The following is a 5,611-nucleotide window of genomic DNA, read 5'->3' on the forward strand; positions in this document are numbered from 1 at the left end:
ATGTTAGCTCAGATCCACCGATGCTGTGATGCGGTGGGATTGCCATTTTTACAGTTCAGAACGAATTTCGTGCTCGAATTGCTTACACGGTTATCCAACTTATGATGTCAAGTTGCAGAAAATCTTAAATGTTTTTGTGGGCGCCCCCTGAGTATCTGTAATTTTTTACTTCCCTTCGCTAGTGGGAAACGAAGAATTGCTTCAGGAGTCACGGTTCCGAAGCATATCCATGGCGTCACATTTCGTTGGAAGAACAAAATTGTTCAAAAATAAAATATTAAAGTAATATGGAGTAGAAGATGTTCTATATGAGCCAATTGTTTAGAGCAAAAACATTTAGTTTTTTATTTTTATTGTGCCCAGAAGAATGCAATGTTCTGAATATGACTCTCCATCTTAAATGCTTTTCGTCCTCACCATATTGACTTTTTTTCTGTATAGATATTCTCTCGATCAACTCTCCCACAAAATATATAAAACATGCAACTTCCATGCGTTTTCAGCTTAATTTATCTTAAGGTTGACAAGACCTAACCTGCTTCTTCGTCTTCTTCTTTGTTATTCTTCGTCCGTAAGTCATCTCAAATTATTTAGTTGCAGCAGAATATATACCCTTTGAATTTGCTAAATTCTAATTGTTTTTAAGTATTGATTTGAACAACCACTTCCTGGAGAAGAGCTTATTAGAACCCACAGCACAGAAGATCATTCTCATCGGCCCCGATAAAACTTTTATCATGACTACCTCGAATTCCAGCAGCCGCCATTTCTTTAGGATTTTTGAAGAGAAGCAGGTCATCACCAAGAATGATCCCCCAGAAACAAAGTTAGCATGGTTGAGAACACAGATCATTGGAGGAAATGTTGAATTCAACACCCCATTTGGGAAAAGACTCCTCACCGACGTCCGTGCTGCTGCCAGAAGCCTTCTCTACATTGAAGACTTCATTACCAATCAGGTTCTTCCTTTCTATGGTAGATATCTAATTTGTAATCTTCCATCATGTGTTCATGTAGAAGTAAGTAATATATACTCGTTAATATATTAGATGCACTAACTTGAAAACAAAAGACTTTGAGATCAAGGTGAAGAAGAGATCGACTTCAAACTCCACACAAACTTAAATACAAGTTTTCACAACACTTATTCTTTCCCTCACACCAAATGAACAAGTGTTGTGAAAACTCGTATCGAAGTTTGGGTGGATTTTGAAGTTGAGCTCTTCTTTCTTTTAATCTCAACGTCTTATATTTTCCAGTTAGTCATATTAACGAGTATATTATTTGCTTCTACAGCTTGTATTAGAGCAAGTTCAGATTGGTTCCTCAAATTCAGATTAATTGCAGGTCATGACAATCAAATTTTTATTGTACTGTAGCTTTAGCTTTCCACTTTTTATTTGTAGGAAACACACACACAAGTGATAGTTTCGTGGGGCAGAAGACCACGAAGATGGTGAAGGAAGCCACCAGGTATATCAAGACTTGCTTAGGTGCAGGACCCAATGATGCACTCATATTCTGTGGCAATGACACCACAGCAGCGATCAAGCGTCTTCAAGAGGTGATTGGTATGGTTGTGCCTTCAACCATGAGAGATAGGGTAATCCAAAGCTTACCCAACGAGCAAAGATGGGTGGTCTTTTTGGGTTCAGGTGATGAGCACCACTCCAGTCTCCTCTCATGGCGCAATAGCTTAGCTGAGGTGATAGAGATTGGTCATGATGAGGATGGATTGGTAGACATGAGAGCTTTAAGGCAAAAACTTGAGTTTTATAAGGATTTAAATCGTCCTATGTTGGGTTCTTTCTCAGCTTGTAGCAGTGTTACTGGAATCTCTTCAGACACCAATGCCATTGCTTGCCTTCTTCACCAATATGGAGCTTTTGCTTGTTTTGACTACACTACGAGGTAGGTCTTCTATATTTTAATGCTTAAACAGTATAATTGTTTTTCTTTTCCAAATAATAAAACAAACTTATGTTAGCTGGGTGTTTGGCTAAATTTTATTCCATAGAAACCGTTCATATAAATAAATATATTTTTGGCGTGGTCAGTTGTAGGACCTGTGCATTTTCAAAATGATGGAAGACGTGGTCATTCTACCAAAATCCAAAATTTGGGTTTCTGTCTATTACATCAATTTACAGACATGAAAGGGATCCACATCCTGTGGAAATCTTCAGGGTGGTTGGTAGGGAGACTAGGATTAATGCATTTTCAAGATAATGGAAGTCATGGAACGGAGCTTAAATTTTGATAGAATCTAATTTTGGATAAATTTACACGTATGAGCACTCATCTATGATCTAATCTCGCTGAGGTGGAATCTATTAGATTTGACCAAATCCTAGTAAGAGTTCTGATTTTCTATCTACCAGGTAGAAGTCTATGTGCTCCCATCATACGTCTCTACTAGTTATTAAGAGACAGGGTCCACGAGAGATGCATTGGAAATCCCACATCTGATCCAATTAGTCAAAACTTAGAGATGAACCCCCTCCTAATATGTGGTGGAGAAGTTTGAAGGGAGAACAGATCTCTACTCTGATGGTAGAAGATCTAGACTCCTTTGATAGATCCCATCTAGGTAACCTAGATGTGTTCTTTTACGTGATCGTACCTGAACTCGATCCGGGCTAAGCACAACATCAACTCGAAAATTACATACTAGTACCCATCACAACACTCAAATTATGATAGCACCACATACTATATTTATAATGTCTAATACGTCTCCTCCCATTTCACGTTTCCAATAATACTTCCCTCCAAAGCATGAAATGGACAATGTAGAACTCCTTGAATCATCTTTGTGTATTTGTTATAACTCTCTATGTTGTATATGATACTTGACATTAACCACATAATTATAGTGGTCCTTTTGTGGAGATTGACATGCGATCAGGAGAGCTTGAGGGCCATGATGCAATTTTTCTGAACCCACATAAGTTCCTTGGTGGGCTTGAAGCCCCTGGAATCCTTTTGATGCATAAGGCCTTGTATCAGTTGGGATCTTCAGCTCCTTCCACCTTCTGGAGGTGGAACTGTTGGGTTTGTCAATGGCTTCACTGAAGAGGTATAATTTAAAAACTCGAGAAACCCTAGATCTCATTCAAAGTGATTGTTCTGCAATCTAATTTGTTACTGCATTGGATCAAGATATATACAACTGAACCTATGAATTTGTTTCCCAGCAAACCTTGTACTACGAAGATGTGGAAGAGAGGGAAGATGCAGGAACACCACCAATCATCCAGAAGTTAAGAGCAGCACTTGCTTTCTGGGTGAAGGACTTCATTGGCTACAATGTGATAAAAACCAAGAACCATTTCCATATAAGTGCAGCACTTGAAAGACTCCTTCCAAACCCTAACATATCAGTGTTAGGGAACACAAGTGTGCCAAGACAAGCCATCATGTCCTTTGTGATCTTCTCTAGGACTAATTCTTCCTCTTTGAATATGATAGCTGAAAATGGAACTTATGGTAGAGATGGAAGAGGTAAGCCTCTCCATGGGTCTTTCATTGCAAAGCTCCTCAGTGACCTCTTTGGCATCCAAGCTAGTCCTGCACCTTATGGCCACCATTTGCTTGGCTTTGATGAGACACAATCACTAGCTCTTCTCTCTGCTATTCAAAAGGTTCTCATTGCTCCATTGCCGTGTTCTTTCTATGTTGCTTGCTCAGTGATATTGTAACTAGTTTGTCTTGGTTACTCTTGCAGGGTTACAATGGTGTAAAACCAGGAATGACCAGTTTAAGCTTCCCTTACTACATGTCAAAAGAGGAGTTTGAATTCATTCTAGCTGCAGTGGAGTTCATTGTGACATATGGTCAGAGGTTCCTTCCACTCTACAGCTTTGATTGGAAGGTTGGAAATTGGACCTTCAAATCCAGAGCTTTCATTGAGAACATACTAGGAGAGAATTACCCAGCTGATGATTCAAGAAATTTTTCATTCAGAGAAGCTATTCCTGGCTTACGTATCATTAGCAATGGCTCATCAAGGGATGGTAGAACTGATAATATTGATGAGGAAGCCCTTGGAAATACGGGTAAATATGCCCAATACTTAGAGACTGCTAAATATGTGGCAAGCTTCCTCCCCAGTTTCCCTCCCCAGAGGAGTCTTCCAAAAGACTTAGATCCCAATCTAGTGCACTTTAGAGTATAAAGAAGATCTCAAAATTTTTTTTTTCATCCATCACATTGAAAGGAAAATGTTCATGAAGGGCAGCCAAGACAAGGCATGTAAGTTTGACCTAGTAGGCTTAAGTCAGCTTGAGTTGAACCCTACAAGGTTGGACCCTGGATTGATGAGATACCTGTTCTATCTGCACAAAAAACCCATCTTATATTCCACACCAGTTTTATGATTTTTATAAAAGGGGCCACATGTCATATATTAAAGAGAATATGAAATTTGGAGGGAAGAATGTGAAAATGAAGGTTCAATACATTACATTACTCTAGCAGTGTGTACAAGACTTTTCCCTTTTGCTAGATTTTGAGTAGGATTCGTTATTTAAAAGTTAAGAACCTGGTACTTAAAAATCCAATTATCACCTTCAACGGATAAGATTATTGTTGTGGGTGAGGAAAACAGAGAGCTATTCAGAATCTGGGAACCAGAAAAATCTTAAAGAGGGTGGTCCAGATCTATAGTTTCATTGACATCTCTTCCATCCTACCTGGCAAAAATTAGAACAAGCGGAATGAGATAAGACTGACTAGGTAACTAGCTCGCTTTAATCTGCCTTTCCCAGTTCATCCTAGTGGTTTTTTTCTTTGCTGGCTTACAAGAATCTTGTGGTTTAATGTAATAATTAAATTGCTTGAATTGCTGCCCTAAGTATTGTAAATTACTATATTAAGCTAAGCTGATTAGAGTAATTAGTGTTTTTATTAATCAGTATTATGTTTTCCTCATGTTTTTAAATTTTAACTTACATATTTAGGATGCATTTAGTTAATGGTCAGTCATGACATTCTTTTGTTCTGACATTCTTTTGTTCTCGGAGAATAAAAGAACAAGTAAAAAAGTGTTTGTTAAAATGGTTAGATTTTTCGTTTTTAAAAACGAATTGATTAGAAAATTGGTTTGAATGATGGCTTTTACGGAACATGTAAGACATATTTTGTCAAGGGTAATGAGACTCGATAAAGTGGTTACAACACTCGTGAAGGTTTCTCGAGACTACTCTCACCCCAACTTCTGCTTGCAAACCTCCTCCATCATGAACTCTTACCTCACACGGTCACACCCCATGTTCAAATGCTAGAATTTTTAGACTACGGGCCCAATTAGGAAATATTCCCAAACGGATGTATCAAATGCTCATTGCTAAACAAAGAACGATCTTTCATCACATAATCATGCAAAAATGATTTTCACAATAATTGATCTCCTATGACAAAAATATTACCAAAAATATACTTAAAATTTCCTTAAATATGAAAAGTTATCTAGGATTATCAAGGATGAGTCCTAGATTACAAGCCATTGTAGGAAAACCGGAACTAATTCTTTGCATGGGTTTGCTTCCATGTACCTATCCTAAGATTGTTCTTTGCTTTGCTTAGCCAAAAGTGGTACCTGGGTCTCACT

General features: G+C 38.1%; 1 pseudogene across 1 annotated transcript; it reads left to right on the forward strand.

Annotated features, from left to right (window-relative positions):
• The first annotated feature begins 525 nt into the window (after nt 1-525).
• On the forward strand, nt 526-4,177 carry LOC149016262 (uncharacterized; annotated as a pseudogene). The gene is made up of 5 exons (XR_016173582.1): nt 526-975; nt 1,407-1,911; nt 2,877-3,079; nt 3,198-3,644; nt 3,728-4,177. The product of XR_016173582.1 is annotated as an uncharacterized LOC149016262 (transcript).
• The last annotated feature ends 1,434 nt before the right edge of the window (nt 4,178-5,611 follow it).

The sequence above is a fragment of the Hakea prostrata genome, chromosome 5 (genome assembly GCF_041222555.1).
Source record: "Hakea prostrata isolate BN-2017 chromosome 5, UWA_Hpros_2, whole genome shotgun sequence".
Taxonomy (NCBI): domain Eukaryota; kingdom Viridiplantae; phylum Streptophyta; class Magnoliopsida; order Proteales; family Proteaceae; genus Hakea; species Hakea prostrata.